The sequence below is a fragment of the Marmota monax genome, unplaced genomic scaffold (genome assembly GCF_021218885.2).
Source record: "Marmota monax isolate L192 unplaced genomic scaffold, Marmota_monax_Labrador192_F-V1.1 WCK01_AAM20220418_F8-fsc00016, whole genome shotgun sequence".
Lineage (NCBI taxonomy): Eukaryota > Metazoa > Chordata > Mammalia > Rodentia > Sciuridae > Marmota > Marmota monax.
The window spans coordinates 3,052,813-3,064,179 of NW_026695209.1; the positions used below are offsets into that span (position 1 = coordinate 3,052,813).

General features: G+C 36.3%; 1 pseudogene; it reads right to left on the minus strand.

The window, feature by feature from the left end:
- Window positions 1-2,167: 2,167 nt before the first annotated feature.
- On the minus strand, window positions 2,168-7,309 carry LOC131423667 (RNA polymerase II subunit A C-terminal domain phosphatase SSU72-like; annotated as a pseudogene).
- Between the last annotated feature and the right edge of the window lie 4,058 nt (window positions 7,310-11,367).

Below are 11,367 nucleotides of genomic sequence, written 5' to 3' on the forward strand. Positions count from 1 at the left end.
TGGCGCCTGGCATTGTGCCAGAGGGAGTGGTTTGTGAAGTAATGCCAAGGAGCCATTAAGTGTGGAGATTCCTTATTGATTGACTGCTGTATCGAGTTTATGTTAATTAGATAAGCTGTGTGGAATGTATAAATACCTCTGTTGTCCTACAATAAACGGTTTCCACTCCAGCTGTATCAATGTACACAAGTTGTTCGTCACCCCCCGGCTATTTTGCTGCAGCCGGACTGCGGCAACTGCTGTCATGGTCATTGCCATAGGACTGCATGGGGACAAGGGCACAAGAAAACAGACAAAGACAAGAAAATGATGATTCCCTCGCCCCATTTCTGAAGGTTAGAAGAAAACTCCTTCCCCCTCACTGAACTAAAACTGAAGCGCAACTGGAGCTCTGCCTGCACTTTGATTCCTAGCCATACCAATGTCCATGTCCAGAATTTGAGTATCATGCAACCTTGAATCCAGATAAAGAGTAGCTACACTAAAAGAAAGAAAAGAAAAAAATGGCAAACTGACATGTCATTTCAGAGAAGCTTTGAATACTGGTCTTATTCCCAATCTTCCTGGTACTGTGGACTTTCCGGTGTCCTCAGATGGCTATTCTATGCATTCTGTCTAGGTTTTGCAGATATATTCAATGTACATGCAGAGATGGTGTGCTTGTTTGATTATACCCAAAACCAGAACCCCATAAGATAGTTTTATGGTTGATCTATGTAGAAAGATACCTTTTATGGAAAAAAATAATATTTTTATTGGTCTTTTTAGTTACAATGACAAAAGGATTCATTTTGACATAATTATAAAAGCATGGAATATAATTTGTTCATATATATATATATATATATATATATATATATATGTGTGTGTGTGTGTGTGCACGCGCGCGCTTGCATGTGAGTATATAAAATTTGTCCCCAGAATTTTCTTCCTTTCCCTCCATTCCTCTACCCCCTGTTCCCTTTTCTCTGTTCTATAGATCTTTTTGCTATTTACTTATATATAATTTTAATTAGTGTCTTATGGATGTTTGTGATGGTGAGATTCACTGTGGTATATTCATTTATATACATAGGAAAGTTAGGTCAGATCATTCCATCAATTTTCCCTATCCCAACCCTCCTCCATTCCCTTCTTTCCCCTTCCTCTACTCTACTGATCTTTCTTCTATTTTTCTTATCCCTCCTCCTTATCTTGTTTATTTTTTCCTTTTTTTATTTGTTCTTTTTAGATACACATAACAATAGAGTGCACTTTGACATATTACACATACTTGGAGTATAACTTACTCTAATTAGGATCCCATTCTTGTGGTTATACATATGTGGAGTTACACTGGTCGTGTATTCATATATAAGCATAGGAAAGTAGTGTCCAATTCATTCTACTGTCTTTCTCATTCCCGTTCCTCCTCCCTTCCCTTCATTCCCCTTCATCTAATCCAATGAACTTCTATTCTTTCCCTCTCTCCCCTCCCTTGTTGTGGGTTAGCATCCACATATCAGAGAGAATATTTGGCCTTTGTTTTTTGGGACTGGCTTATTTCACTTAGCATTATATTCTTCAGTTCCATCCATTTACTGGAAAATGCCATAATTTCATTCTTCTTTTATGGCTGAGTAATATTGCATTGTACATATGTCCCACATTTTCTTTATTCAGTCATCTGTTGTAGGGCATCTAGGTTGGTTCCATAGCTTGGTTATGGTGAACTGAGCTGCTATAAACATTGATGTGACTGCATCACTATAGTTTGCTGAATATAAGTCCTTTGGGTATAAACTGAGGATTGGGATAATTAGGTCAATTGGTGGTTCAATTCCAAAATTTCTAAGGAATCTACATACTGCTTTCCAGAGGGGTTGCACTGATTTGCAGTCCCACCAGCAATGTATGAGTGAATCTTGTTCCCCTCATCCTTGCCCACATTTATTGTTACTTGTATTGTTGATAATTGCCATTCTGACTGGAGTGAAATGGAATCTTAGTGTAGTTTTAATTTTCATTTCTCTAATTGTTAGAGATGTTGAACTTTTATATATATATATATATATATATATATATATATATATATATATATTTCTCAACCACTCATATTTCTTCTTTTGAGAAGTATCTGTTTAGTTCCTTTGCCCATTTATTCATTAGGATATTTGTTGGGTTTTTTTTTTTTTTGGTGTTAATTATTTTTGAGTTCTTTGTGTATCCTGATCATTAATGCCCTATCTGGGGAACACGTGGCAAAGACTTTTTCCCATTCTGTTGGTTCTCTCTTAATGCTCTTAATTGTTTTCTTTGCTATGAAGAAGCTTTTTAATTTGATGTCATCCTACTTATTGATTTTTTTATTATTATTTTACTTCTTGCACTTTTGGAGTCTTGTTGAGGAAGTCAGTTCCTAAGCTGACATGTTGGAGTATTGGCCTACATTTTCTTGTAACAGGTGCAAGATTTCTGGTCTAATACCTAGGTCCTTGATCCACTTTGAGTTTTGTGTGGGGTGAGAGACAGTGGTTAAATTTCATTCTACTACAGAGGGATTCCCAGTTTTCCCAGCACCATTTTTGTTTAAAGGGCCATCTTTTCTCCAATGTATGTTTTTGCAACTTTTTCCAGTAGCAGATAGCTGTATTTAAGTCAGTTATGTCTCTGCTTCTTCTACTCTATTCCATTGGTCTTTATGCTGTTTGGCACCAATACCATTCCTTTTTTGTTTCTATGGCTCTGTAGGATAGTTTAAGGTCTGGCATTGTGATGCCTGATGCTTCATTCTTCTTGCTAAGGATTGCTTTGGCTACTCTGGGTCTCTTGTTTTTCCAAATGAATTTCATGATTGTTTTTTTTTCCTAGTTCTAGAAGAATTTCATTGGAATTTCATTAAAAATTATATTAAATCCTTATAACACTTTTGGTAGTATGGTCATTTTGATAAAATTAATTCTGCCTTTCCAAGAGCATGAGACTCTTTCCATCTTCTATGGTCTTCTTTAATTTCTTTCTTTAGCTTTCTATAGTTTTAATTGTGGAGATTCTTTACCTCTTTTGTTAGATTGATTCTCGAGTATTTTTATTTTTTGAGGCTATTGTGAATGCAATAGTTTTCCTAATTTCTTTTTCAGCAGATTCAACATTGGAGTATAGGAATGTGATTGATTTATGGATGTTGATTTGTATCGTGCTACTTTGCTTAATTTGCTTATAAGTTCTAGAAGTCTTCTGGTGGAGTTTTTTGGGGGGAGGGTGTCTTCTAAATTCAAGACCATGTCATTGACAAATAGAGATAATTTGTGCTCTTCTTTTCCTATTTATATCCCTTTGATTTCCTTCTCTAGCCTATTTGCTCTGGCTAGAGTGGTGAGACCATGTTGAATAAGAGTGGTGAAAGAGGGCATCCTTGTCTTGTTCCTACTTTTAGAGGACATACTTTCAGTTTTTATCCATTCAGAATAATGTTGGCCTTCCATTGGTCATGTATAGCCTTTATAATGTTGAGGTAAATTCTTTCTATCCCTAGTTTTTCTAATGTTTTAAACATGAATAGGTGCTGTACTTTCTCAAATACCTTTTCTGCATCTATTGAGATAATCAGGTGATTCTTGTCTTTAAATCTATTTATGTGGTGAATAACATTTATTGACTTCCATATGTTAAACCAACCTTGCATCCCTGAGATGAAACCCACTTGATAATGCTACACTATCTTTCTGGGTTTTTGTATACAGTTTGAAAATATATTATTAAGAATTTTTGCATCTGTGTTTATCAAGGATATTGGTCTGTAGTTTTCTTCCTTGATGTGTCTTTGTCTGGTTTTGGTAGCAAGATAATATTGGCTTTCTAGAATGAGTTTGAGAATTCCCTCCTGTTGTATTTTATGGAATAATTTGAAGAGAATTGGTGTTAGTTCTTCTTTAAAGGTTTGGTAGAATCCATTTGGTCCAGGACTTTTTTGTTGGAAATTTTCAGTTTCATTACTTGAAATTGATCTGGTTAAGTTTTCCATATCCTCCTGGTTCCATTTTTGTAGGTATATGTATTTAGGAATTTCTCCATATCTTCAAATTTTTCTAGCTTATTGGATTATAAATTTTCAAAATAATTTTTGATGATCCTCCAGATTTCAGTTGTACCTCTGGTGTTATTTCCTTTTTCATCTCAGATTTTGAAAATTTGAGGCCTTGTTCTTTTGGTTAGTTTGGCTAAGAGTCTATCAATTTGAATTAACCTTTCAAAAACTGACTCTTAGTTTTGTAGATATTTTATATTTTTTAAATCTCAAGTTCATTGATTTTTGGCTCTGATTTTAATTATTTCCTCTCTTCCACTTATTTTGGTATTGGTTTGTTCTTCTTTTTCTAAGGCCTTGAAATGTAATGTTAGATTATTTACTTGGTATCTTTCTATTCTTTTAATGTACAAGCTCTGTGCTATGAACTTTCTGTTACAACTGTCTTCATACTGTCCCAGAGATTTTGATATGTTGTATCACTATTATCATTTACTTTTAAGTATTTTTTCATTTCTCTCCTGTTTTCTTCTGCTATCCATTTATCATCCAAAAGTGTGTTATTTAATATCTAGGTGTAGAGTGGTTTCTATTTTTTTACCTTAGTGTTGATTTCTAATTTCATTCCATTATGGTCTTACAGAATGCAAGATTTACCTCTATTTTTTTTGTATTTGATAAGATTTGCTTTGTGACCTAAAATATGGTCTATTTTATAAAATATCCCATGTGCTGCTGAGAAGAAAGTATATTCAGTCTCTGATGGATGAAATATTCTATAGATGTCTGTTAGGTCCAAATTATTAATTGTATTAGGCCTCGAAGATAAAGTACATGATCTTTACTTAATTTTTGTTTGGATGATCTATCCAGTGATGAGAGAGGTGGGATAAAGTCACCTACTCAGTATTATTGTAATGTAGACTATTTGATTCTTAATATTTAGAAGGGTTTGTTTAATGTACATAGACGCTCCATTGTTTGGGACACAACAAATTTGTGATCATTATATCTTGTTGATGTATGATTCCCTTAAGCAATATGAAATGACCTTCTTTGTCTCTTCTGATTAATTTTGACTTGACCTCCACATTATCTGATATAAGAATAGTAACCCCTGCTTATTTACAAGATCCACATGAATGGTCTATTTTTTCGCATTCACCCTGTGAAGTGAGTCTTTTGCGGATAACATATTGTAGGGTCTTGTTTTTAATCCAATCTGCCAACCTATGTCTTTTTATTGAAGAGTTCAGACCATTTATATTCAATGTTATTATTGAGAGATAATTTTTATTTCCTGCCATTTTTAATAGTGTTTAATTAATTAATTAATTAATTTGTTTATTTTAATTTGGCTTGTTTTTCCTCTTTGATTATTGTTTTACAATGTTGAGGTAAGTTCCTGTTATCCCTAGTTTTTCCAGTGTTTTGAACATGAAGGGATGCTGTACTTTGTCGAATGCTTTTTCTGCGTCTATCGAAATGATCATATGGTTCTTATCTTTAAGTCTATTGATGTTTAATAGTGTTTAAATTGGATTTGATTCTCCTTTGATTGACCATTCTTCCAGTAAAATTCTACTCTATGCTGTTTTTAATTTTTTTACTTTTTATTTCTACTTCATGAAATATTTTTGAGTACGTTTTGTAGTGCAGGCTTTCTAGCTATAAATTCTTTTAGCTTTTGTTTATTATGAAATGTTTGCATTTGATCTTTAATTTTGAAGCTTAATTTTACTGGCTATAGTATTTTTGGTTGGCATTCATTTTCTTTCTGAGCTTGCTATATATTATTGCAAGTCCTCTTCAATTTAAGCATCTGGTTTGAGAAATCAGCTGAAATCTGAATTGGTTTAACTCTAAATGTGATCAGTTGTTTTTCTCCTGCAGTTTTTAAAATTCTATCCTTATTCTGTGTTAGGCATTTTCATAATAATGTGTCTTGGGAGTGAATCTGTGTGATGTTATATATTTGGAGTCCTGTATGCCTTCTGTATTTGAATTTCCATTTCACTCTTAAGGCTTGGAAAATTTTCTGATATTATTTCATTGAAAAGATTGTGCATTCCTTTAGTTTGCATTTCAGATTCTTCATTTAACCTGTTATCTCAGATTTCTTGAATATTTTGTTCATGGTCTCTTAACATCAGTTCTCTATGGTCAACTTTATTTTCAATATTATGGACTTTATCTTTGAGGCCTGAAAATCTGTCTTTAAAGTGGTCTCATTTATTTGTGGTGCTTTTTATTGAATTTTTAATTTGGTTCTTGATTCCTTTATTTCAATAATTTCTTCTTGGTTCTTTTTCAGAACCTCTTTCTCTTTATTGAAGGGATCCTTATTGGGTAATTCCAGGTTCTTTTCTTTAAGATACAGCTCGTTGCTTTATTCAGATATTTGTACAACTCCAGCAATTGGGGGAGAAGAGGGCAAGGCAGAGCATCAGGCACACCCTTGGGCAGTGGGCGGTAACTGACATTTTCTTTGGTCTTTAATCTGGCGGTTCTGTGTACCTTTTCATCATATATGTACAGTCCATACACCATCCACCAAGAACGCCTCAGAGTGAAGACATTTGGGGAGGTGGAGCATGAAGGAGGTGGAGCTCAGTGGAAGCAGACTGTGCAGGAAGGCCCTGCCGCTCCTCTCCTGGAACTCCTGCAGCAGCTCATCAATCTCATTCTCCATGTCCTCCATGTGCTGGATACACTGGCAGAGCTCATAGATGAGGAAGGCTCCCAGGGTGGCCTCCTCATGGTTGTCCTGGATGTCCACATTGACCACGTGCACTGGGTAGCAGGTCTCCTGCTCTCTGGAATTCAGATCTTCCACCACCTGGTCTAAACCTGCTCTTCACAGGTGAGGATCAGGTCAAAAAGGTCCTTGCAGTTCTGGATCCTTTCCTGACAAGGCTTGATTCTCTTATTTCTGTCCAACATGTGCAAATGCCATTCTGCGTATAGAGTTCTTTGTCTTTCCTGAGAAGATCATTGTTCATCTGGTCATATGTAGTTTTGAAATCATAGACATTGGGCTCGTCAGGTGCTGGTCCTGGGAGTTCCTGATCCGAAGGACCTGACACTGAATCCCTGCTTGCTGAGGATGTTGTGCGCCTCCATGCTCAGATTCTGCTTACTGGAACACACCACTGCCACCCGCAGTGAAGATGACAGCTTGGTGAAGGCCACACAGTCTGCCAAACCGCTCAGGGGCTCCCACCCAGCCTTGGGCTTCTGCACAAGCAAGATGGTAGCCACAGGAAGTCCTGATGGTTCACTTTCTGTATTTTCTCTCTGATTTCACACCTAACATTATCTTTTAGCTCATGTAATAGTTTAACTATAAACTTTCTGAATTCCTTCTCTGACATTTCCTCCACTGTGGCGTCCATGAAGTTAGTTGTTGAAGCATTTGGGTTGTTTGGGATGGTTTGCTCCCTTGCTTTTTCTTATTGTTTGTATCTCTACCCATCTATTAGTATAGTTCTGACTTCTTTTCAGTGAAGGACTACTTTGTGAGCTTCTTTTTCTCAAGAGCCCTGGATTAGGTGAATATCCACATAATGATATTTTAATTCAGTATTTGACCTCTGTTGATCCCAACATCATCACTACTTTAAGAGATGCCACTGAACCCTATTTACTATAAACACTCTGAGCCACCCCTTATTCTATTCAACCTTATAAGAACAAAATCTTGGTGCAATTTTTCTCTTCAGTTTCTCAAATTCAGGTATAAATCTTTAGCAAAGTTCTGGAATAGGTGCAAAATTTATTTGTTTAATTTCATGAACTTACTATTACCTTTAAGTGAGAAAAAGGAAAAAGGAAGAAAGATTGGGCAAGTGACGGGGTGGGAGAGAATCTATCAATGGTAATTTACACCAAGGTAGAAAGGAGAAATAGAGGAATGGTATTATTTGAGGTAGTAGCAGATAGTGAAAGAGGATGCATAGGGGGTAGAATCAGGCATAAACTAGACCTAGGAAAACAAAGATAGGAAGATTGATTCCAATTAATGCTTTAAATCATTAGATGAAATACATTCAAATGGGTTGAAGGTACAATGTTTGCTATTAGGTTAACAATTATCAAATTAAGGAGTTATTTACATGATCAAAGTTAACATTAGATTGTTTATTCTATACCATGTCAAGGTGAAGAAAATTCTTGTTGAATCTTGGTTTGGATTTCATTGGGGTTTCGACATTTAGCAGATGATCATCCGTCTTTGGCTGTGGATCTCTCCCAAGTTTCAAGGGCACAGAAGCCAATTCCCTAGTTGCTATGGACCTCCTACCAACAGCTTCCAGTTTTTCAGCTCAGAGTCCTGCAGCTGACTGCTTGGAGGGTGCAGGTGTTGTGGGTTGGCTGATTCTTTTGTGTGTAGTACTTTAGGATGCAGGCTCTGAAGTGCCCCTGATTTTGCCATGGGATACTGTGTACCTGTTCCCCTCTACTGGATGATTCTTTTCATGGTAGTGAAGATCCTGGTGACTGTTTGTGAGTGCAGAAACTCTAGCTGTGGATTTTCCATGGGTGGAAAATCTGTAGTACAGAAGTATTCTCCAGGTTGACACCACTCTCTGAGGTACTGTAGTAAAAGGTGTCTAATGGTTCACCTGAACTCTAGTTTCCACTGCTCCAGGCTGTGAATGGCATATGTTGATTCCCTCTACTTACTAGGTCTGATGCAAGGTCCTGCAAGTATTCAAACAATGCCCTATCACTTGACAGCTGCAATCAGGGTTCAGGTTGTGCATGTTAATTTTGGTATCATCCCATTTCTGCTGTGTAGCCTCTGGCAATTTCCTGCTGGATCTGTATGTCACTGGATATTCTGGCAGCTTCCCTCTGGTTTGGCACTCTGATCCCAGGGATGGTCCCTAGGCTTCCCTTGATGCCTTCTTCACAGCGTCAGTGGTTGGGTCTGGTCAATCTGCTTTCCTTGGTTCAGGGCCAAAGTTGCTTGAGATGAGTGAGCAAGCAGACAGTGTGCAGGGTTTTTCACCCATGCCTGGGTCCTAGAGGCTGAGCAAGGTTATGTGCACTTGCCCCACACAGCTCCCCACCAGCCTGTTAGTTCCCCGTGTTCATGGAAAGATGAGGATTTCAGCAATTTACACTTAGTCATGGTCCTTCTAGAAGTTCTTTCTGGCTGAATTAAGTGGTCCCACTGAAAGCGACATCCCCTTGGTTTAATTTGCATCTGTCTGGACGTGGGATGACACTGCGCTGATTTAAGGGGGTGACTGGTCAGCTGAGGGCTCCACTAGCTGCAGACCCCTGACTCAGCTTTCTTTTCACCATTTGGTTTTAAGCTGTTTGTGCTGTTTTGAGGAGCCTTCTGTTAAGGCAGCATTTTAAATCACGTCTGTCTTTCCAACCGTTTTTAAGTAAGTGAGCTTAAGGGAATATCTGCTCCCCTCTTACCTCTCCCCCTTCTCATCCACAGGTCCAGGTTCCCAGTTAGAGGACTTGGAGTTTGTTTTCTACTCTGACCTACCTTCCAGTCTCTCCAGGTCTCAGAGTATGTCTTAGAGCTATTTATTTTGTCACTCACCTCTCAATGCTGCTTTTCCTTTGCTACTTCCTTTCTGTGTTGTGAGGAGATCAAGACTCACTGCGTAGATCGCTTCCACCATTTTCCTTCTCAAATAAAGCTTGAAGTATATATTTATTAAAAGTTTTTAAATGTAACTAGTCAGCAGGGCATGGTGACATATGCCTGTAATCCTAGCAATCTGAGGGGCTAAATGAAACAAGAGGATCAATCACAAGTTAAAGCCAGCCTCAGCAACTTAGCAAGGCCCTAAGCAACTTAGGGAGACACTGTCTCAAAATAAAATATTAAAAGGGCTGGAAATGTGGCTCAATACCAAAAAAAAAAAAATGCAAAAAGTAGAAAAAGCACAATCAGAATGAAAGACTTTAAAGTTATCATAATTATCACAAGGTAAAGACATTATATGATATTATACAAAAATAAAATTACAGATAAATATCCCTTGTGAACATAGATATAAAAATCCATAGTCAATTAAAATACATAAAAGGAAAAAACACACAAAAATTAATGGGGTTCATCCCAGTAATGTAAGGTTGGTTTAACATTAGAAAAATGATGAGTCATCATATTAATAGACTAAAAGTGAACAATAACATGATTGTCTCTATAAATGCAGAAAAAATATCTCCGATGAAATTCAATGCTTATTTGTGATTTAGGGGAATAAAATCCCACTTTCAGCAAACTAGGAATAAAACAGAACCTTCTCAATCTAACAAAAGACATCTATGAAAAACCTAAAAACAATAACATACTTACTAGCAAAAGACTGAAAGCTTTTACTCCGAACAAATAAACAAATAAAAAGGTATTTAGGTTGCAAAGGAAAGAAATACAAGTGTTCTTGTTTGCAAACAACATTATTGTCTACATAGCAAATTCTAGAGTCTACAAAACATCTCCTCAAAATAATGACAAAGTCACAAAACTCAAGGTCCACATACCAAAATCAGTAGTATTCTTATGTACAACTAGTAAATGATTAGAAATTAAAGGCAAACATCATTGGAATATAATAAAATATGAAAACAAAGTAACAAATTCTTTAAATGTGTAAAACATGCAAATAAAAAACTGCTAAGCATTACTTAGAAAAATAATTAAAAATAGACAAATGGGAATATATATTCATTAAAAGAACCAAAATTCTTAAGCAACTAGTTCTCCATAAATTGATCAACATAATCCAAAATATCAGCAGTATTTCTCATAGAAATTACAAGAAGATCAAAAACATAGACAGAAATACAAAACACCTAGAATAGAGCAAAAAACAAAGAGGGGTGGATAATTGGAAGTCTTTTGAAACAGAAAAGGAAAGCTGAAAGTCTTATTCTCAAATAATACAAAACTTACAGACTATATAAAGCTAAAGTAATTGAGGAGCCTTCTATTACAGTTCCATTTTAAATCACGTTTGTCTTTCCAACCGTTTTTAAGTAAGTGAGCTCCCCCCATGTTGCCCCTCTCCCCTTCTCATCCACAGGTCCAAGTTCCCAGTTGGAGGACTCCCAGTTGGAGGACTGGCTGATATTGATATGTAAACCAAAGGAACAGAAGAGTGAGTTCAGAAATAGATCTACACATACACAGCTCATTGATACCAACAAAGGTCCCAAGTATTTCAATGTGAAACAGTTACTATTTTCAACATATACTAGTGGAAAATTGGATATTAAGATAGCAAATAAATAAGTAAAACTGAGAGAGAACCTTAACTTTCGTCTTTAGACCTTATCCAAAATTTAATTCAGAAAGAATTACAAACCTAAGTGTAAGCATGAAACTT